The sequence below is a fragment of the Tympanuchus pallidicinctus genome, unplaced genomic scaffold (assembly GCF_026119805.1).
Source record: "Tympanuchus pallidicinctus isolate F22 unplaced genomic scaffold, pur_lepc_1.0 scaffold13, whole genome shotgun sequence".
NCBI classification, from domain to species: domain Eukaryota; kingdom Metazoa; phylum Chordata; class Aves; order Galliformes; family Phasianidae; genus Tympanuchus; species Tympanuchus pallidicinctus.
Genome location: NW_026294648.1, coordinates 6756906 through 6779469, shown reverse-complemented (window position 1 = coordinate 6779469; position 22564 = coordinate 6756906). Strand labels below are relative to the sequence as shown.

The 22564-nt window shown below is 49.4% G+C and overlaps 1 protein-coding gene across 2 annotated transcripts in view; it reads right to left on the bottom strand.

The window, feature by feature from the left end:
• Nucleotides 1-17020, bottom strand: part of NEXMIF (neurite extension and migration factor) — a 121241-nt gene extending 104221 nt beyond the window's left edge. Inside the window, exon 1 of one of the 2 annotated variants that reach the window (XM_052673152.1) lies at nt 16935-17020. The gene's annotated coding sequence lies outside the window, so the exon portion shown is untranslated. Of the gene's footprint in view, nt 1-16421; nt 16500-16934 lie in introns of those variants that run through there. The other variant, XM_052673151.1, reaches the window with a different exon arrangement.
• Between the last annotated feature and the right edge of the window lie 5544 nt (nt 17021-22564).

The following is a 22564-nucleotide window of genomic DNA, read 5'->3' as shown; positions in this document are numbered from 1 at the left end:
CAATCCCCAGGGAGACGAGGGAGGGCAGCCCCAGCCTGCACAGACACAAAGCTGGTGGCCGCCGAGCAGCAGCACGGAGCGTTACGGGAGATAATGCATGCACACAGCACGCACGCCTCACTCAAACTGTTTATCAGATTGTAACAGCACTGCGGCATCCAGGAGCGTGGATGTGCTGTTTTGTTCACATTTTAATGTGCCATCTTGCAGTAGATGCTTGCACAGCAGAGTAAATACAGTCTCTATATATACCCTGTGTGGGCGTCAGGGGTTATTTCTGACTGTCTTCATTACACTTCAACGCCAATTTAAATGCAAAAAAAAAACAGAAAAAAAAAAAACAAAAAAAAAAACACCTTCCACAATTCTCAGAGTGATTTCAGTCTGATTTTTATAATCATTTCCAGAACCTTTTCATTCTGCAATTTCAAACCCTTATTGAAAGCTCTTGCCCTTACAAAGTTATCTTTGATGCAAGTCAAGCAAACCAGACGAGCTAGCCCTTCTCCCCCTTCCCACTTTGCTAATAAATGCAGACACAAATGGCATTCGCAATATTTAGCCTCAAGAACAGTTTAATAATAATGCTGTATCTTGCTTTATACGGAGGGAGTTAGAAGAGAAACTCAAAGGCTAAATAGGTACACATATTGTGCTTCAATTGCAATAAGTAAATAGAGTTGAACTGTAGAAACGTAGCAATAGCAGAATCTGGAAGATGTGGGTTCTGGTAGCCCTCAAGCTAAAGCCCATTAGGTTTTGTTACATAGGTCCTTTGTGTACTTTTGTGCTGCTCTACCAGTTAAATCGACCTCTGCAGCTGCACGTGTTGCATTTACTGCTTAATGGCTACACATTTTAAACCTAACTTAGGATAGCAAGATGTAAAAGATCTGAGAAATCCCCTCTGACCTCCCATGAGTTCTGCACCTTACCCATGCCAAGGGAGAGCTTGGCACCACAGCCCCACGCCTTAAGCAGCACCTGTGCAGCAGGGCTGGTGTCTGCAGCACTGTGCGGGGCTCCACCTGCACCAAACAAGCCCCCAGCCCAGCATGCAGGCAGCCTGAAGGCTGCAGAGGTGGACAGAGTGCTTGGTGTGAGATCTGCCTGCCAGGAGCCACCTGGATTTGCTCAGCACAGCCTTGCCACAGGGAAACGCCGCGGAGGAGCTGAAGGGAAGTTTTCACCAAGTTCTACGTATGTAGATTTTTCTGGAGCTTCTAGGAAGAAGAATTAGTCAGTCTGGCTACAGGCCATAAAGCATAATTACTTATGTGAAATATGTTTAAATATGTAACTACAATTGCTAATAGGAGAGCCTCGCACCATCCATACAAAGGGATTCCATGGACCAGCAGCTCAGACATGGCAAAAAGCTGAAAATCGTCCCCAAAGGAATAACCTTCCTTCGGAAGACAGGCTTCAGAAACGAGCATCGCATTGTAACACGGATACAGTGCTGAAATTTGGTCAGGCACCAAGAAGGAAGGAGGGCAGAACGGTGCGGTTTTGGAACGCATGGTGGATCAGAGAGAATGGTTTGGGTGCCCGGCAGGAAAGGCAGAGAGGAACCTGAACACACAGCCACAGCCAGTCTCCATCGTCCAGGAGATCCAGCAGCCAGCAGAAAGCAAGCTGCCAATGGTGGAGGGAGAAACCAGAGCTGGAACCCTGCAAAGCTCAGGAGACACTGCCGAGCAGTAACACACCTCCAAGACATTAAAATAAAAGAGTGGTGTATTAAGCAATGTGGTAAATGCAATTTGTCATTTAGCACTGTGAATCTATGGATTTTAATGACAGGGTCTCATTTACATTTAACAATCAGTGTACTAGAACATTTCTTGGAAACTGGGGATATTTTCTTGTCTCAGTAGGAATACATATAAAATTCTTGATTAACAATTGAGTAGAAAAGTTCTGCCCTGAAAGCTTAGGCCCTTGGTTTCTCCCAGGTGGGATGACTACCGGCAGGCCAAGCTCCAACCCTGACTAGAAAAGCTCTCCAAGATTCAGTTGTTTGTAATAATTATGTATTTAAAATCTCTTTTGCAAAAATAATATTTTAAATCGCCTTATATTCTCCTGTTCACTTATACCGCACTTCTGCTTTAGGAAAAAAACATTAACAACACATCTTGTTCTAAATGGTCCATTTTGGATGTGACTTTCAAATGCACTTACAGCAAGTTAGGAGCATAAATCCCATAGATACTCTGTGATGTTTGTGCCCTTAATGCCTGTAGCCATTACTGAAAATCTCATTCTTTTCCAGAGCTTTGGAATTGTTCCAGAGGTCATATGCAGAGAAAGAAATGGCAAGTGTCAAACAGCATTGTATATATATACAGCAATGCTATGCAGCTTTAGGACAGGAAGAGTACAGAATACATGCATTTAAAAACATAATGGGGAGCTTAGGAAGAAGGGAAAGACTCAAGTCAAATTTAACCAGTAAATGTGGGGATAAGGTCAATCTCTGCTGCACCCAAGCTGTCAGGAATGGGATTCTCCTTCACCATTCTCCTGGCTCACAGGACTGACTGCAATGAGACTGCGTTTCCCAGAAACACCTCCACGAGAGGCCCTGTCCCAGCCCCTACGTGCCAGAAACATCTCTCACTTTGCCAAGGATGACCAACCAGCCCTTCGTTTCAGCTCAACTACACAGTTTAGCAAGTGAAGTGCCTATTTATTGGCAAGCCACACTTAGCCTTCCTTGGGTGGGGGAGAAGGAACCCCCAGTGCGAGAGGAGCAGGTGAAGGGCCCAGCAGCTATGGGAAGCCATGGGATGGCACTATGGGACCGTGTGAGCATTTCTGCTGGAACACTGAGCTCTGTGCCTCGCGCTGCCCGCACTGCACCATCCCTACAGCTCGGGGCCACGGGCTTCCTTCACCCCATTCTACTTTCTGCAGAAAGGGATGCAAAGGGCCATTAAAGGGTGTTAAACACAACAGAGCCACAGCCCCCACTTCAACAGACACCATGGCTAAAAAGGATGAGCGTTTAGTCACACAGACGTGTGATGTTTCCTGGTTAAATTTTTACAGGTCACAAAAAGAATTTTTATAAAGCAAAGTGCACAGGAGATTGTTGGTGGCAGACTTGGAAGTGGTGTTGTGATCATCATGAACAGAGAAAAGCAGACTAGAAAGTTTCCAGAGAACACCAAGTAAGACTCACACTCCCAACATCTGCTTATAAACTGCTTACAATCAAACTTTTTACAAAGCTTTCTCACTTTTATTCCCTCCTCCTCCCTTTCACACTACCACTTTTGGCCAATTTAATTCCTTGAACAGTTTACTGGTCTGACTGAGTATTTGCTGAAGCTAACAATGAGCACCATGTGGCTGCATAACAAGAGCAGGGCCGTAATGCACAATATGGAGTGCACGAATGGCTACATTCTGCAGCATGCACAGCAGGTGGGGATGTGGCCCTGCAGGGCTGGGAACAACTTCCTCAACTCCCAGCCTGCAAGGCCATGTCCAGCAGCTCGCCCAGCTCCTGCTCTGCAAGGATGCAGTTTCATCAGTTTGATGGCAGTTGTGCAAGTACAGCCTGTTCCTGTGACACAGCAAGCAGTGTGACCCATAGCTACACTGCACCACTTGCTGCAGCTGGAGGGCAGTGCTGGAGCAGCCACCCCTCACCAAAATACCTGCCCATGTATACAGCCAGCTGCCTGCAGGGAAGATAACTGACCCCTGCTTTGAGCTAGAAAAACAATCATCACGTCTCCATGATGTCTCATACCCTGCAAACCCAGTATCTTTTCATGAGAGACCTGTGAGCAGCCCAGCTCTTGGAGCACTGCCAATGAAGTCATGGGGTTCAGGCAGGGTCCCTGTGCTTTGCAGTCCTACCAGGTTTGTTTTGGCTTCCCAACATGCACAGGTTAATCAAACTTGGCAGTAGGAGCTCATCTCCACAATCATTAACAGAAGTAGGTGGAAACCAAACTAAGGATGAAAGTGGAGGCTCCCAGGAAGCCACCGCGACTTCCATGCACAGACCAGGACAGCAGCAGCAAGGCAGGTGCCACGGGGCAATGTGCTTTGCATGTTGGCATTTCCCACTCTCATGGAGCCCGCCAGCAATCCAAGAGCAGCTTCCACCCAGCCAGTCACTGAATTCATGACCTCTTTCCACCCGTTTGGATACCAGCATGTGGGTGTCCTGTGCTAACAGCCCATTCTGTGGATGAACGTCCTCAGTGAGGTGAACCACGGATTTTGTGCAATAACACAGATCAGTGCCGAGCACTGTTTCAAATGAAGGTTTTGGCGTGCAGCACAGCTTTCCATCATTCAAGCCATCACTGTAAGAGCACCGTACCCAAACACACAGGAGAGGTGCACTTCCAAGGTGCACTCATCGTGGGCTTTCTTTTTACAACTATACCTTTGCTTTACACTCTTAGGAATGATTTGAAATTAAACATCAAAACATTGCATTACAAAGCACCAGTTTTGCTAACTTACAGTGGATTAACAATGCAGACATTCACCTTATTCCTTTGAAATTACAGAATATAAGAGTTCTAATGAGTGTTAAAACATCAAACAGACTTATTCTCTGCCTTCCTCCCCAGAACAACTAGATGTTGCACCTTGTTCTTATAACACAGAGGCAATCCACACAGCTTTAACACTGCTAAAGACCACTTCCAATCCAGTTATTTTGGCCCCATCATCCTCATGCTTCACCTGTAGCACTTGTAGCACTGACCCAGACCCACGAGGCTTCCCATTGAGTTCTGTGGGAACCAGGCTCCCACAGACACTCAGATCCATGGCTCCTGAGGGCACCTTCTGCAAAGTGCTGGTCTTAAGGGTATTTACTGCTTATGATGCCATAACCTGCAACAATATTAACACAGCATTTCTTCGTTCTGATTCTGCAGTAACACTTACCTGACATCGGTTTTGAGGACTACAAGTTTCTGGAGAAGGGAAATGCATTTCACGATTCATGTTGAGCTCCCATCCCACAGCAGGCAGCAGTTCTGCTGCTGACCTGTCCACATTCCTTCAGCCCACCCACCTGACTACTCAAGGCTCTTCCCACCATCTACCCTTACATCTTACTTTGTAATGCTGTTCTAACTGTAAGCACGCTGTATGTTTTTATCTGAACCTCCTTTCCATGAAGTTGTCTCTACACCATAATGAAGTCTTCTTGTTTAATCTTATACTACTTAATCTTATACCTCACCTTGTGAAGGGAAACAGAAAGATTTAAATAGAACAACCTCATTTTCCATTCCACTCCAATAAAAAGCCCGTTTTCTGTTCTTGCAAGATACAAGCTAATACTAGATAGTCCTGGATACCGAAGGCTATCATGTTCTCTAGGTAAACATGGAAAAAAAATAAAGATGTATCTCCAGGATTTTGAAAAGACAGCAAGAATTGGACATGAGATTTTCTTAGCCTCCAATGAAAGTCCTGGATATGATTATTAACAACACACAAAAACAGTGGAAGATGAGAATCAATGGTTTCATTTTATCGTACAGCCCGTGCCCACACAACCAATCGCCCAGCTAACCTCCAAACAGCTTCTCTTTCCTGCACACACTGCAGGAAAAACAACGTGTGCCACTGAGCCCCTGCACCCCAAGGCCACAGACCACATAGCATCTTACTTGGAGTCTCCCTTTGATGCATTTACTTGCATGTTAGCAGTTTGATGCATGCTTCCCAGAAAGTTACACGTTGTGTATTTTTAAAATGAAAGGAATTGCACTTTTTTTCATATTTAAAAGTTCCCGACTCACGTGGCTGGGTGGAGAGCCTATTCTGGAACTGTAAGGCCTGACAGTCCTTGACAATATGGTTGCCTTTCGCACACCATTGTCTCATAATGCAACAAATCTCACTTGGAATATCTTCCTCTATGCACTGAGATGTGTGTAGTGCAATAGAGAAAATCTGATACAAGAAATACATAAATACTATGCCTAGAGAAAACTATCTTATGTCTTGGAAACCATACTCCCTGCGATAGACTCAAGAGACAACTTGATCTTCGTTTCTGGTAGAGGAAGTTGCAAGGAATGACACACGATTAGATAGGCAGCATGTAGATACGTGACCACAGACAGAAGGGTGAGAGCTGACAACCACAGTCTCCATGTTTCAGAGTCAAAATGCAGTTAATAAAACACTGAGATTCTAACTGAGAGTTAATATTCCACCTCGAATGGCTGCGGAGAAAGTCCTGAATGCACACCCTGATCACCCAACAGTCGGAAAATAAGCAGAAGATCCTAACATTTCTTACTGAAAAATGCAGCACTTGAGTTTTTTTTAACGCTTGTGTTTGTGTGCTTGCTGTTTTGAATTCACATGGAGATCTGCTCCAAGCAGAGAGCTGCCTCTCTCTTTCTGAGCTAGCGTTTGCCAACGTCCCTTTCTGCCGTTCTGCATCGTAATTCCCCCTCCCATTTACACACCGTGCTCACGAGCGCTGCCATTCTCCTCCCTCCCACACGGACACTTCTCCTTGCACAGTGGGGCACATGAGTCAGCCCAGCCATGTGGCCACTTCCCATCAGGGAACATCACCAGCACCCAGAGGACACAGAGGATGTATTTTTAATTCCTGACTACCGCTCCGCCGGCACTGCTTTCCTCGGCACATGGACAGGTGCCCACACCTTGGAGCTCGATCTGACATACATGAGGCTGCCAATGCCAATTCCACGTACCGTCCGCAGATGCTCACAGCCTACCAGCGCACGCTCTGCTCCCGGGAGAGAAAACCAATGTTTTCGATACAACGCAGCCTCTCCTCTGCAGGATGCAGCTCTTTGCATACATCTGCTAACAACATCTCGGTATTTCTCCACCCCCTCCAACGTTCCTCGTTTTTGTGGAACTCACCAGCATTTGTTCTGGGATCTAATTAAGGTCCCTTATCACCATGGCAAGAGGGGGGCAAGGGCTAACAAAACAGCATTAATGAACTGATTGTTTTCACTGGGCACATACACTGTTATAATCCCTAAGAACAGTATGTATCTGCATTTGGAGAAAAATAATCAGATGAAGTCTGTGTTGTTTACATTTTTACAAGAGCTTAACTAGAAGCTCATGTAAAACTGGCATAATCTAACAGCAACCAAGAACTTATTTTAAAGGGAGATTTATGCTGGTTAGGACAGACAACTTTATCTTGTTTTCTCCTCCGCACACATGCAGAAGTCTTGTGTCTACCATCTGAGCCTCTTTTGAAGAGATGAGCTTCCCGTAAACTTCGTTAGTTAGATGCAGTTCTAATAGATAATTCTGAACCTCTTCCCACCTTTCTGGGTTATTAAATCTATTAGCATCCCAGGATAACATTATGTAAGCACTGCTCATCTCCATTATGTGGCAGAATTAGAAGAGAACCGTTAGAACCAAGTTTGCCTCGTTTCCATCTCATCCTCTATATGAACTCAGACACCAGAAGCAAAATCACCTGCATGGGACACTGCTTTTGAAACTGGAGACAGAGACGAGAAGGTGGAGAGACCAGGAGAAGAACAAGTCCACAAGGAGGACAGTACACTCCTTTCAGGTGAGCTTAAGGGAGAAGATACAGTGTGTTCCTTCCTGTAAGCATTAATTCTACGTTCCCCATTGGATTCGTCTCCTTGTTCTTTCCCCTCGTTTTCAATCCAACTTCCAGTCGTCTCTGAGGATTTGGATACCACCCACAGTCAACCCAGACCAACCCTTGGAAGGATCCCCTTCAAGAAATGTCTAGTTCAAGTGCTAGAGAAACTGTTCCTCATATCTCTGCTCCATCTGAGTTTAGGTTCAACTGGCTCCCCAGATGCCTTTAAAAGAAACTGCAAAAATGGGCCTTTTTTTTTTTTTTTTTTTTTTTAATATATATATACAGGAAATCAGTTCTCACCAGCAATAATGCTCAGAAAGATCTCTCTACCTTTTACTGGAACAGAAAGCTTCGGAAGAATAGCAAGAACTTCTTAATTAAGTGTGATAGTTCCTTTATGTCATTTTGCTGCTCACAAAACTTCAAACATTGCCTTTTTTTTTTCAGCACTTAAGAAGATGCAATGCAAAATGTGCAGGGTCTGCTTTATTCGAGAGCCCAACAGTTGGCTGGTCCAAAAGGCTTCAGCTGAAGCTGTGCTGGGGCCACACACTCTTACAGAAGGGGCCTGTGGCCAGCATGGTCGCAGTAACACTTTGCATATGAAATGCAAACTTGCGTATGTTCACTGCTTCAAAACACGAGTCCAGACCCATCTTCTGTCCTGCCTGCTTGTCAAACACTGTCCTGCACAGCTCAGCCTAACCTCTAGCCAACCAATCACCTCCTGGTGGAAATGGGCTCTTCTGCTGCACACTCAGCTGAGCATTGAATGCTGCAAATAACGCTCGTCACGGGTTGTTTGTTCGCTCGTCCTCTCTGCAGGAGCAAAGCATCTGCAACGGCTGTGATGGCTTTTAATAAATGCACGTTTGCTCTCAGCGTGGCACGAGACCACAATGTACGACCGATACAAACAAATGCAATTCTACATGTCGATGTGTGTTCAGTGAGATGGCAGAGAAGCAGCCCTCTCACCACGACAGTTAGTTGGGAAGCTGTCTGCACAGCCCAGACTTTGTGACCCAGTGTGTGGCACTGCTGCAACAGGACCAAAAGACCAACATGAGGTGACTGCTGAGCACATGAGATGGGTGCACGGTGACACCAGGGATGGCGAAGAGATTCAGAAGAAGGCTATTCATCTCCAAACACTGATTTCAGAATCAAGCTCCCTGCAAACTGAAACCTACTTGACGTTGACAAACACCACGTAATTATAACTTGGGCCTCCTGGCTTTATCTAGCCAATGAAATTCAAACTCCAGGAGTCCTGTGCTCACTGCAGATACATTCAGAAAACAACGTGCTGTATTATGAATGCAATAAACAGACCAGTGATGAGCATCGCTCGTCCCTGACAACTGCCTGTGCTGATGAATAACACTTCAGATGGATTAGATCGCCCACTAACTACAACCACCATCTTCCTATGTCCAGAAGCCATGTGCTTCTCTGATTAATTGCTCAAAACTAATTGCCAGATATAATTTTGAGCCAGCAGCGTCTTCGTGCCTTCCTCTTCCCTGATCCATTCCCTACACAGGCAGCTCCGTGCTGAGCAGCCTTCCCCATTCCTTGCACTCAGGTATGACTTCCCAGACCTGACTTCCCTGTGCAGCTTTGGAGCAGATCTCTTCCAGGCAGCTGACATTTAAATAACTTCTGCATTGACTTTCCTCTGCCGCACCTCAAGCCCTTCTTGTTTTCCTTATATCCATATTCCAATTCAGCTCTGTGCAGCTATGGTAGAGCATATCAGAACAGAGCCTGACTGGTAATCAATGAACACCTCCATGCTGCATCTCCTCGGATGCACAGCACAGGAGATTCTGCTCTCTTCGTGCACACATTTGCTGTTTTGGATAAACTTAGAGAAGCAGGAGAAGGTTCTTCCCAAACCTGCAGCATGTTTCAGACACTGCTAAGCCTGTGAACTTTCCTTTAACTCGCATTAAACCGATACAACTTTTAATTAAAAAAGTAATTTTGAAAAATTGCTTGTGCGGTGCATAAGGTGATGTTCAGACAGCATCACTGATCCCCAGAGTTCTGCAGCCTTGAGTTTAATAAACTGAATTTTCAAAAGTAAACACAGCTTGCATCAGCACGAGCCTTCTGCTTTGGGCCCAGATTCTTCACCTGCGTGGCATTGCCCCTCAGAGCCAGCCCCAGCCCCACATCCCTGCTGCACCTCTGGCCAATGGGACAACACCACCCAAACAAAAACCCAACAGGAACATGCTCCTCAGGGCAGAAGCCAATCCAAAATACCCTCATCAGATTTCCCTCCATACAGTTTTTATAACTGTTCACCTGTTCTGCTCACAAGGGTTGTTAAATAACTCATTCCACTCCTCTGCCACGCCAGAAGGGCTCTGTTTCTCCCTGGGCTGGTTGGCTCCCTGACACAGCCCCAAGAGGTGGGCCATGGAGCAGCAGCACTGCGCTGACCCCAAACACCAGGAGCTTGCTTATTAATTCAACGTCATTAAATATAAATACAGCGTTTACCACTTTCACCCACGCTTATTTGCATTTCTTTTTTTTTTCCTTTTTTCTTTTTTTTTTTTTTTTTTAACTTTAATGTCACTAAAAAGGGCAAAACGAGTCTCCCTGACATTCCCTTGCCTATTCCACCAGGACACTGGAGGGCTGCACCTAATTTCTTGCTGCCTGTGGAACGTAGTGCAGGTCAAGGTCAAACTGGCTGGGGCCCTGGGCAGCCTGATCTGCTGCTTTATCCAGCATCGGCAGCCCTGCCCACCGCAGGACTTGGCACTAGATGACCTTTGAGGTCCCTTCCAACCCAAGCCATTCTATGGCTCTATGATTCCAAACAACAAGTGTAAATACTTCAGTGAGGTCTGGTTTTAGGCTACCTGACAACACGTACAACAACTCCAGAAGACACAACACTCCTTCTCTATCTGAAGAGCTCTGCTCGGCAGATCAGCCTTTCAGAGATGTGCTAGTTTCAGCTGTAACAAGCTCTTCACACTTTTTGTAACTAATGGGCTCCACATATTCATCTCCAAAGAGCATAAATTCCCTTCCTCCCTTTCCCTTTTAAATAAGCCAGGCAACATTACAAAAAATAACATCTGTGCCGCAGTTATGCAAGAAGCAGCATGATCACCATTAAATTGAACACTATAAAAATAGCTGAATTTTTCAAAATACATATAAACAAAGGTCTGCCTTTACACCCTGAAACCAGGGACGTTATCACTGCCACCTCTGCTCCTTGCTCATTCTGAGCTCCCTGTTCCTCACTGGTGCTTCGTGGCTGCGGATGGGAAGTTCCAACACAGGTGGTATGGACAGCACGAGCGTACTGATTCTGGATGGAAAGGGCTCGAGTGTGTCATAAGGAGATGAAGAATCCCAAAAGCAATTTTAGCATGAGTATTCATTTTATTGGAGTACGCAAACAGTGCTACGCATTTTCTTGTAGTAGTTAGCAAGCATTCTCTTCTCATAAATATAGGTCAACAGAGCTAAACTCTGTTTTTGCCTCAACTCCCACTTTAAATGCATAAAGAATTAGATTTTTAAGGAGCGGAATGAAAGAAATGGTCTATTTCATGCTATTATGTGCCCAGCCAAGGATCCCAATGGGTTTGTTTGGGCTTTAAAAACAAAACAAAAAACCCTTGGCATTTGTCAGACTAAAACCATTTTTCTTTGGTCTTTGCACAACCATCCTTTCCAGATTTGAATAAATAACATCAAACAAATTCTTTTGACTCCCATTACCATGAAGCACACAGAAGTTGCTTGAGGAGAGACAGAGAGATGCGGGGACACGCCAGACAGCAAGGAAAGAAGAGGAGCACCCCGCACCACGGCCACACCACACAGTACAACACCCCAGCACTGAGTGGCCACTGGCATCCACTCCCCAGCCCACAGTGCTGAGGGCTGGGTTCAACCCACGGGAACAACTGTGTGTTGTTCCTCTGTTCATTCCCAGCACCACAGCCAGCTGCCGAGGTTGGAAGTGAACCTATGGCCCCTTCAAATTCACCCCAAGCCAACTTTTAGGGGATGGCACTCACCCAGCATTTGGCCAGAGGAAATCTGAGCACACACGTTGTACATGCAGAGGTGAGCGTTGTAAATGAGGGAGGGAGGACAGATGTTACGAATGAGAAAAAACCTGATAGAGGGACTGGGATACCATGCTTGCTCAAGGTGTTAATCAGAAATCAATAATTCCATCCATCCCTCGTACAGTGGTAACCACAGTCCACAGCTACCCTGCTCACACAGTGCCTAAGAACAGACCCTGCACACAGAGGCGACAAAGCACTGCATCCCAAAGCTGGCACAGCTTCTGCACCTGGACACCAACACTGAGCCCATGGGAAACCTACATCCAACGCAGGGCTGCCCACTGCAGCAATACATTCTCAATCATTCTGTTCAAGTCAACCCAAAAATATATTCCTTCAGACCACTGACTACCTGAAAGCACAGTGCAAAAAGGCTGTGTGTTAACTGCTAACACGGGGACAGGGCAGCTCAAATGGAGACAGAACCTGGCAAGGAATTAGTTCACATTAAAGAAAGGAGCAGGCACAATAAAGAAAAGTGTTTTTGCTGCAGCACATACTGCCCATCGAGCGATAAGCTAACCAGACAAATACGACAATTAAGCGAGCGAAGGTTACTGGGTTAGGACAAATTATTGTCCTGCAGGAGGTTCCAGCTGACAGCGTCTCCACGGATCACCCAACTGCTCCAGCTCTACTTCCAGCCCTGGGGGCCAGCGAGGGTCCAATGCCCCAGCACTGCCCACATCAGCCCACGTACCGCCGTGCGAGCTGGCAGCGCCTACCTGATGTGTTTCAGAAGCAATACATCACACGCACAGGGAATCTAGGACAAGCTGCGACATGGACAGGTGGTTTTGATATAGTGGGCATCCTTGGATAGATATAAACAAACCATGGGAAATCACCGCCAGCACTCCCCGCAGAGGCAGCGGGAACACGAGATTTGTGTTTGCTTCAACACGAACTGAACAACGGCGGTGAACGGCACGCTTCCCCTGCTGCCCTTCCCAAATTTCTACCCACCTCTCCACATTAAGGCATGGCAATCCACCGCGCCAACCTGCTCACACAGCGTGAGAATCCTGACGCAGTGATGGGAAAGTGTTATTATTTTATATATATAAACGTATAGATTCAGCCAAAATGCTAAAAATTAAAAAAGAGCTTCAGTGGCACTTTTGAAGAAAGTAAAAAAAAGAAAAAAAAAGTAAAAAAAAAAAAAAAAAAGGCTTTGGAAGCTTTAGATTTGAAGCTTCACAAGCTTCTTATGAAAAATGCAAGCTTTGAAAAACTTCTGAAGATTTAATGTTCTTACTCTGGGCTCTTCTACTGCCAATGGACTATGGATGCTGTAACTAATAAAAAATAATTAATGCCAATAAACAGGCTTTTCCATAAAGCCTCAGCTTCTCTTCTCCATCAAAGGCCCGAGCCATTCACTGGCACATTGTGCAAAGAACAAAATCCATGGGGCCCCTCCTGCCTACACGCAGTTCTCCAGCACTACAGCTCAGCACCAAAGCCCCTCATCCAGCCAGAAAGCTGAACACCAACAACCCCAAAGCTACGTGCCACGCACACAGCCTCTGCCTTGCTGGGAATCAGCGGCCGGTCCACGCGGTCCAAGGAAGCAGAAGCATGCACTGGGCTGTGCACTGAGGGATGACTGAGCTGAGCCACCTGCTGACACAATGACCTCGGTAATGGCAACGACCGTTCGGAAAGGTGTTGGAAAGGGTCTGGTGTATGGAGCAGGTGAGCAGCACCAGGCCTTTCAGACCGACATACCACGGTCATACTGAAGGACAACAGTGGAATAACTGGAAAGGACCCACCAGGAACCTCACATCCACCCACATTCTTAAGGCACAGCACAAAAATTATTTAAAAAAAAAAAAAAAAAAAAAAAGAAGAAAAAAGACAAATGAGACAAACATGATCAATGAATGGAAATTGCCAGCAGAATTTTCTATCATGGGAGACTATCCAGACAAGAGCTTGGATATATCACAAATTTGGGCATTTGTAAGAAGAGTTGCCAGAGCTTTGTTAAACCAAGCAGGACTGCAGGGTGAGCTTGTGCTGCAGCACCAACCCCTCCTAACAGCTGAGGGTCAGGGCTCTGCCCAGGCTCAGGGCTGAGCCGTGCTGTGCAGGGCTGCCACAGTCCCACAGACACAGCCCCAGCTCAGGGCCGCTGCATCGCCCGCCTGGGAGGGATACAGGAACACCCGCAAACGAGGAATTGTCGAGATTTAAAGTTTTAACATGAGCTAGCAAACGCCAGGGATGAAAGAAAGCCTGGAATGAAAGATCTCCGTGACACCTGCTTTGAATATAAAGGGTCTGCTACAAAAACATCGGAGACCCGCTGGTCTAGAGCCTTTGCTTCGTGCCATTCCCCAGACGTCAATTTGCAAGAGATGCACACAAAAGCAGCATTACACAGATTACATGCTATTCCCCTGAACTGCAAACAAAATCCACCCGGCGCTGCTGCACCAAAGCCACCCTGCATCCGCCCGCATGGAGCCTTCATTACGGAGCAGGGATCAGCGCTGCTCTGCACACGGCAGCTCCCAGCACCACCTCTCCTGCAGCTCAGCTCCTCCGGATTCCAAATCTCTGCACGTCCACGGCTGCAGAACCACAAAGCCAACACTGGGCACCAACAGCCGGGCAGCTCGTCCTGAGCTCATGCACCCTGCAGAAAGAAGCCATGCCCAAGTGCGGATGCTCAAACCAGCTCACAGCCTGCAGCACACTCATTGTAACAACAGCCTCAATATACAACAACGAGCAGTGCCAGCACAGTGAAGGCACCTGGAGTCTGACCCCTGTGGCAGGGTCGGCCCTTTGCTGGGACAGGCAATGCTCGGGGCAGCATGTTGGCTCACTGCCGGCTCTGCCACAAAGCCAGTACCTGGCAGAACACAGAGAACTTGCTCCAGTGGGGTTGGAAGTGCAGAGATGCAGCACCAACAGAAAGCACAACCTGCTGACAGGTGAGAGCGCAGCACCTTGCATGTAACAGGTGGATTTCACTGATATTATTTTGCTCCTAATTCTCCAAGTATATATATATTGGAGAATATATATATATATTATATATATATATAATTCCTTCACAGATCAACAATGGAGAAGCAATTGTAATCTTATGGTGTTTGACATTCACTTTGCTGCTCTCAGGGCCAAGCACAGAAGCAACATCTGCAGCACTGCACAGGACAAGGGTGAGCTCTGGCGTGCACACAACTCTTCCCTCTGAGATGGATTATTTCACAAAACCACTTTCCATTTGCTTGCAGCAGCGCATAAAGTTTACAGGGACCATTCATCGCTCAGGGCAATGAGCACAGAGGGCCCACGGCTGCTTTCACCTCAATGCAATGGAGGAGCACCACTGCTTTCCTGCCCTGCCGCTGGGTGCCAGCCCACACGGGCTTTGTGTGGGGACACTTTCTCCCTCCTGGTTCCACATCCCATACCCCATTTTCCAAAAGCAGAAAGGAAAAAGCCGCACCAAGCCACCCACACAGCACCAGCGAAGAGGAGGACCCACCACATGCCCCACACACCACACTGCTGACCGCGCTCAGCTACAACAGAACGACTGTGGCCTTCTCCTTCCTTTATACCCCAGAGAAACCTTCAGCACTCAGAACCGACCGTCCAACGGGCAGCGGGAGCCCCTGCTCCAAAAGGCGACAGCAAACAAGAAGAAAAGGAGAGGGAGGGAAGCCCCTGGGCCCCGCAGCGCAGCACAGGGACGGGCAGGCCGGGTCCCGTTCGGCTCCATTCATTTGGCCGAGCCGGGCAGCGCCGGGGCCGGCCGCCTTTCCCCGCCTTTCCCCTCACAAAGGTACCGCACGCTGCGCGGGCCGGCAAGGCTTGCTTTCTTCCCTCGCTCGGAGCTTTTACGAAATAATTATTCATCGGCCCCGCCGCCACGAGCGGAGCCCGATCGGCGCAGCTCCGCACGGGCCGCCGCCACCGCTCAGCTCCATCGCCGCCCGGCCCGGCGGCGGTCCCCGCGCTGCCCCTGCCCGGCCGCAGCATCCCGGGCACGGCCGCCTCCATCCCTTCAAAAGGAAACGAAATAAAATAATAGAGCGTTGGCGCGTGGCAGATTTATTCACCGAGCGGGCTGATTTATTGAGCAGACTTGACACACATCAAACCCTACTACGGGCTTACATAATTGTTATCCGCTCGCGGCTCCGCTCCTTTTGTCAGACGCGTTCGGGAGAAGCGATGCGACAACGGCCGCTGCCGCAGCCCGGCCCGGCTGCTCCCCACCCGCGGCGGAGCCTTTGTGCTCCCGGCCGTGCCCGGCCGCCCCAAAGCCCAACGCGCGGAGCCGAGGCCGCTCGCGGCGCAGGGCAGGGCCGGGCCGCTCCGGGGCCGGGAGACGGCGACCGCCGCCCGCGACCGCGGGGCCGGAGCGCGGCGCAGACAATGCGGCGGCCCCGATCGCGGGCAGTGCCGCCGGGCCGCTCCCGGTGCCCCGCTCGGCGCGGGGCCTACGAGCTGCAGAGCCGCCCGATGCCACCCGCGCGGGGGACCGCGGCCGCCGGCGTCCCGCGTGCCCTGCACCCCCCGGCCCCGGGCCGCACGCAGCCCCCTCCTCCTCCTCCTATCCCTTCTTCTCCTCCTCCTCCTCCCCCGCCGCCCCCTCCTCCGCGCCCCCGCCCGCCTCGCGCCCCCCTTCGGCCGCTCCCGCCGCCGGGACTCACCTCGACGCCGGACCCGCGCGGGAGGCGGCCGCCAGGGGCCGGGGGTCCCCCCGCCCGCCCGGCGGCGGCAGCGGCGGCAGCGGCGGCGGCGTTGTTGGTGACGGCGTTGGCTGCGGCGCCGAGCGCTGCTCCATGCGCCCCGGGCCCCGGCGCGCGCAGGTGGACGCGCCCGCCCCCCCGCCCCTCCCCCGCGCGCCGGCCCCCGCCCCTCCCCCTCCCCGCCGCCCCCCCCCCCCCACGGCCGCCGCCGCCGCCGGCCCTCTGCGCCCCGCCGCCCCCCGCGGGCCGCACGCCGCCGCCTCCCGCCCCGACGCCGCTCCGCAGCCGCCGCTGCCATTGTTCCCTCCGCCGCGGGACCGCTGCCGCCCCCCCCGCCCCGGCCCCGCGCCCGCTCCCCACCCCCCCCTCGCCCCGTCCGCTCGGCGGGAGCGCGCACCGCGCCGCCGTTGGGCATAAAGGGCGCGCGGCCGCGGCCCCTCCGGCGGCGTGGCGGTGCGGGGCGGGGCGGCTCACCTGGCGCCGGGCCGCGGGCAGGTGCCGCCGCCTGGGCCCGCCGTGCCCCCGGCGGGGAGGGGCGGCATCGCGGCGCGGGGCACGGCCGGGCCGGGCGCGGCTGCGGGAGGGAGGAGGGAGGGACGAGGGAGGGCGGCCGCTGCCGCACCGCGGCGGTGCTGCGGGAGAGGGGGAGCGGCGGCGGCGGCGGGAGGCGGTGCCGGGCCGCGGTACGGCCCCGGTGGGCGCGGGGCAGCGCCGGGAAGGAGGGACCCGCGGCATCGCCCCCGCGGCCCCGCCCGCCCCTCCCCGAGCGCCGGAGCTGAAAGTTGTGCACCTGCGCCCGCGGGGTCAGCGCGGGGCTTGGGAAACGGGGAGCGGACCCGGAGCGCGGAGCCGCTGGCGGCGGGGAAGGAGGAGCGGCGTCACCGTGAGCCTTCGGGCTCCGTTACCGCGCGCCTCGGTATCGAGCGGAGGTTCCTACGTTAAAGTTTCCGCTTGCGCCTCGCGCGGAGCGCCGCTGCTTTTCCATCCCCGACGCTGCACGGGGACTTTATGCTCCCACAGGTCGGGCAGGTGCCGCCGGGACTTGCAGGTGACGCTATGGGGCACCGGAGCGCCCCGAGCTCAGCGGCCCGCACGCCTGGCTTGGCGCTGCGCCGCGGGCAGCCACGCGTTTGTTCCTCGGGAAGAGCCGCGCCCAGGCCGTGCCGCACACAGCCACGACCGCCCGTGCAGCACCCCGCACAGCTGCCTGCCGTCAGTTTCCCTCCCGGCAGCAGCACGTCGCTGCGGGAGTTGCAGAGTTCGGTCCTCGCAGCTTTGTGCATCCCGAACGCCCGCCCTAGCGCTGCCTTTAACTTCACCCAGCACGTCCTTTTCTCCGCAGAAAGATTAAAGTAACAGAAACGAACGTCAGCTTTACAGGCACGCTGACGTGATGGAAGCGCAGCCACCCGCCCTGGCTGGAGGGTACTGAATTTTCAGACTGCCACTTAAGAGCTAAGGGGATCTAAGAACAGGTGCTAAGGGAGCTCCTTGTGGCAGAGTGACCCCCCAGCTGCCACAGAAGGAGAGATTGCCATCCCCCAGCATGTGACACTGCCCTCCTTGCACTGCTAAACCTCTGGCATAGCTTGGCTGGAACGCAGTCACCCCAGCTGAGGCAGAGCAGATGCTTACACCTATCCTCTTCTCCCTCCTCCTTCAAACAACACCCCCCTGCCCAGCTGACTCTGCTTTCAGGCACTGCTTGTTGGTCCGCCCAAGAAGGGAAGTCAAGACTTGGATGATGGTAACAGCTACATTCACACTCCAGAGCCACAGCTTCTTCTTAGGTGCCTGGGAGAGACACACAGGGATGGAGAGGGTGCAGGAGGTGTGAAGGGATGTGCTGGAAAAAACAGTCCCTGGAGAGGTCTGTTATCCAGACGCAATTGCCCAAAACGGTTCTGTGTAGGGACGGAGGCAGGGGCCGGGCTGGGGAGAAGACAGCAGGCCCATAGCTAGAGCATGCTGCATGAAGGAGTGGGTTTTGTGCCGTTAGCAGGGGAAAAGCAGTTGGAACAGGAGGCACTCCATGCCCAGGGCTTTGGTTCAGGCAGGTGACCCTGTCGCCTCCTTCCCCCAGTCCTTACATGTGATTCAGTCCTGACTGCGGGTGGTGGAAAAGAATTCCGAGCCTCCAAACAGTGATTCACTCCTATTGAGGCTGAAGCAATTCCTGAAGCAGAAACAAAGCTGGGATTATGAACTGCCACATGCAGAATGGCTCCTGGCCCGTCACCCCTGCAAGCTGTGCAGCTTTATCATACAGCATGGAAATGCAGCACTACAGGGTCTGTCACTAGCAAGGCCACGGGTGGCAGAAAGACTCCTTCCACATTCCCTGATGTTTTTGTACCCTTTCCAGAATGCTGAGGAGCTGGAGAAACACAACACTGCTCAGCCCATGCCTTCCCTTTGCCCTGACCGGTGATATTTTGGAAACACTGAGAAAGGTGAAAGTCAGAGCCAGTAGGGAGACAAACTCCTGCTGTGCCATGGTAAGGCCATGGAAGGAAAAAAAGTAAGGAGGGGCCCAGATTTGTTTTCCGGTCTTCTCTGTTCCTTTACACACTTCTTGTTCCACTGGTTAAGCGCCCTCCAGCCCCCCCAACACCCCTCCTTCACACCGCCATCACAAGGCTGAAAAACCCTCCTCATTCAAGTCAGAAAGTTCCAGCAGATTAATAACCTCTGAGGCTCCCATGGCTGAATACAACATTAAAACTGTGTTGCTAATTGGCTCTGATCTCCCAAATTAGTCAATACCTATTTCTCTATTTTCTTTCCTCTCTCCTTCCCAACACTTCAACTTTAAATCACAGATCTTGGTTCAGATCACACATTTATCTTACCATGTTCCCATGGCCAAACACCTGATTATTTGTGGCTTCTGAACAGGAGGAAATAAAAGCACACATTTGTGCCTTGGCCAAGAGGAACACTCTGCGGACAGAGGGCTCTGTGTTCTTCCATTTCCTTGGCAGGCCTCACACCCTTGGACATTTAGGGGAGGCTACTGTATTAGCAGAGGAAAGAAAAAAAAGAAAACCACCAACCAACCAAAACACACACACAAAAAAACCCAACTCAGCAACTACAAAAAAGGCTTAAGAACGGTCTGGTGTATTTGCAACGAACCAGAGCACAGGTTAGAACAAAATCTGGAGAAAGCAAAAGGATCAGGATATGCACAAGGAGGAAGCGGAGGTGAAAGAAAGTGGGACCGACACACCAAACAGCCCCTGCTCACCAAATCTACTGCTCGGGCAGCGATCCTTGGGCCAGCAAGAGGCCAGCTTGCTGTGCATCCATCGTGGATTTGATCCACTTGCAGGAAGTCAATCTAATGCACCGGGTTACGGGGGATGCTTCTGCTACGTGCACAGACCGGTGAACCGCAGACAAGCAGTAGGTGGTTCTGGCCCTAACCACTGCTTTGGCCAAGCTGCCGTGCATCTAAAATCCTGGATGAGCACGGCAGAGTTGAGAAGAGCTGGTGAGAACTCCGTGCCAACAGATGGCAACTCAAATTCTGTTTAGCCTTGTCATCTTTCATGTTACGCTCCTGTCTCCATTTGGGGCGGGCTGCATGGAAACAGGAGGCAAATTGCATTTCCTTGTGCATCTTGGATGCACCCACATGAATAGAAAGGTACAAATCCTGGGGGTTTACTACCTGTTTTCTTCAGGACCACAGTCCATTAAGTACAAGAAAAGCAGCTTCATTAGCATGCGTTAACCAGCGACTTTCGTATTACCGCTACTGTCTCCAATCAAAGAGTCATTTATGGAAAACAAGGGCAGAGGGAAGAAGTTGCTTTGGCAGCTTTAAGATTATACACCCAAAGCTTTATACCCTCTGTCTTATATTTTTATGTTAAAGCATCATGAGATATTACCATATTTTTCATTATTATTTGTGGCACTAAATACTGAAGCACACAGTGCCAGATGGCTAATATTCAGAATAAAAATAATGCAAGGCCAATCATGTATTCATCCCACTTTCCTAATGCACACAGCTAAAATATTAGCAGGCTTAAAATCTGTTTGGCTTTTTTTTTTTTTTTTTTCCTGAATGTAGAAGAATAGCACATTACAGAATTATATGCAGCCATATAATCATGTAAGTGTGCATGAATAAAAATCTGAATTTCCATTTTATCTGTGTTACAAGGATCTTAAAGCATGGGTGCATCTTTCACTTTTTAGAAGGTTATTTTGCCCAGTAAGGGAAGCCAAATAGTTCTGAAATGCATTTGGAACATAAGAAAAATCTTTTCCCAGTGACTGTTACTGGTATGAAATACTTTTTTTTTTTTTTTAATATATAAACAGCTTGAGTCCTAAACTTAACCAGATGGAAACGTGCCTACAAAGAATTGGATCTAATTCAGCAGAGACTGACAGCCAATAGATGAGCCAATTTAGACCATCATATGCCAAAAATGGTCAATCATGTTATCTTATGTGTGACTCTACTCTGGCAGATGCCTACTCCATCCAAAGGACTCTAAGCATCTTTTTGGAAGACAGGATTATTTTACACATGCTTCAGAAACATCATAACAATGCTTGATTTTTCTGGAAATATTCCATTTAGTTTCAGCATTTTCACAAGGGATTTTTATTAATGTGAGGATATATGGTGTTTTAATCATCTCCTCGCAGAAAAAATGCTTTCCAACCCAACAAAAACCAAGCTGCAGTTCAATGAGAGTCGCCTATTTATTTTAATATCAGTAAAAGGAAAGTTTTACACCCATGCAAACCAACTTAGCTGTCTTCCTTGGGCAAAACATTTACTTTTGACAGTAAAAAGAAACACAACTAGAATTACAGATTAATACGATTCTCTCATCTCTCATCAACTTCCCCAAAATAAAGGCTAAGGTAAAAATTAAAGGGCATTTTTTATAGTCAGAGGTGGTCTGCTTGTTTTGATAACCCAGTCGCTGGGGTATCACATTTTCCCTCCAGAGAGATGCTGAAGGTCTGCTGTTCATCTGCCTCAGCCTGCAGCACAAAAGGATCTTTTACCATTTCCACCACAACACTTGGCTCCTCCTCTAGGAAATGCAGGGCATGCATGCTTGCTTTTCTTTCTTTTTTTTTTTCTTTTTTTTTTCCATCTTGCATCTACTTTAAATAAAAACAGTTAAAAAAAAAGGGGGGGAAATCCTTATTCAGTTATTAGCCTGTCCTAAGGGCATAGGGCAGCTCGGTTAGCTCTACAGTGCATCACATATCCTGGAGTAGCTTGCTGTCAGCGTGGTCTCTGTTCAAATTAGTCTGATTTTCAGCTTCGCACTGAAGCCCTAGGAGTTCTCAAGTGATGAGATTTCTCTGCCCTTCAGTTTGAAAGCTACACAAACCAGTGTAAACACTGACGGGTCATCTTCTTTCACAGGACACTGCAAGGCCTCACCATAAAGAGATTAATGCCCTCTAATCTATCGTTCCCACAGAGAATAACGCATGCTTTTCTCCCAAAGAGGAGGCAGCAGTTCTGCCAGATAGCCTGTAGTTTGGGATCTTCCTGACAATCACATGCAAAGTTGTGATTTCATTTCATACAGTAGATAATGACAGTACTGCCTAAGTAACCTGAAGCAAAAAGAAGCTACGCAACTGATCTACAGGATTTGTGGCAAGCTCTCAATTGCCAGCCTTTACTCACAGCCTTCTGTGATGGTAGTACCAAGATTTTGAGACCCACAGAACCTAACCTTGACTGAAGTCCCAACGTTTGGATGGATTTAGAGGTCTTCCATGAAGGACAAATGCACACTCTCAGTTGTGTGATCATACCTGTACATTATTCTTGTTCTCTTCAAACACAGTGGCTTTCTTTCCTGTTGCAGATTACAAACGTCTGGTCAAACAGCAAGAAGAAACTTAGTAGTAAGAACTTCCTTCACATATTTACTCTCATTACTGCTAACTGGTGTATGATCTGTGACTCAAAACTATGGTGGCAACAGTTGGATAATTCACTGAATACCATGGTTTTTTTTCACTCCTTTGTGGCCATGTTCCTTTTTTTAGAAAAGAGCACCATCTGAATTCAGTTGGCTACGTTGCCACTAATATGGTAAACCAAT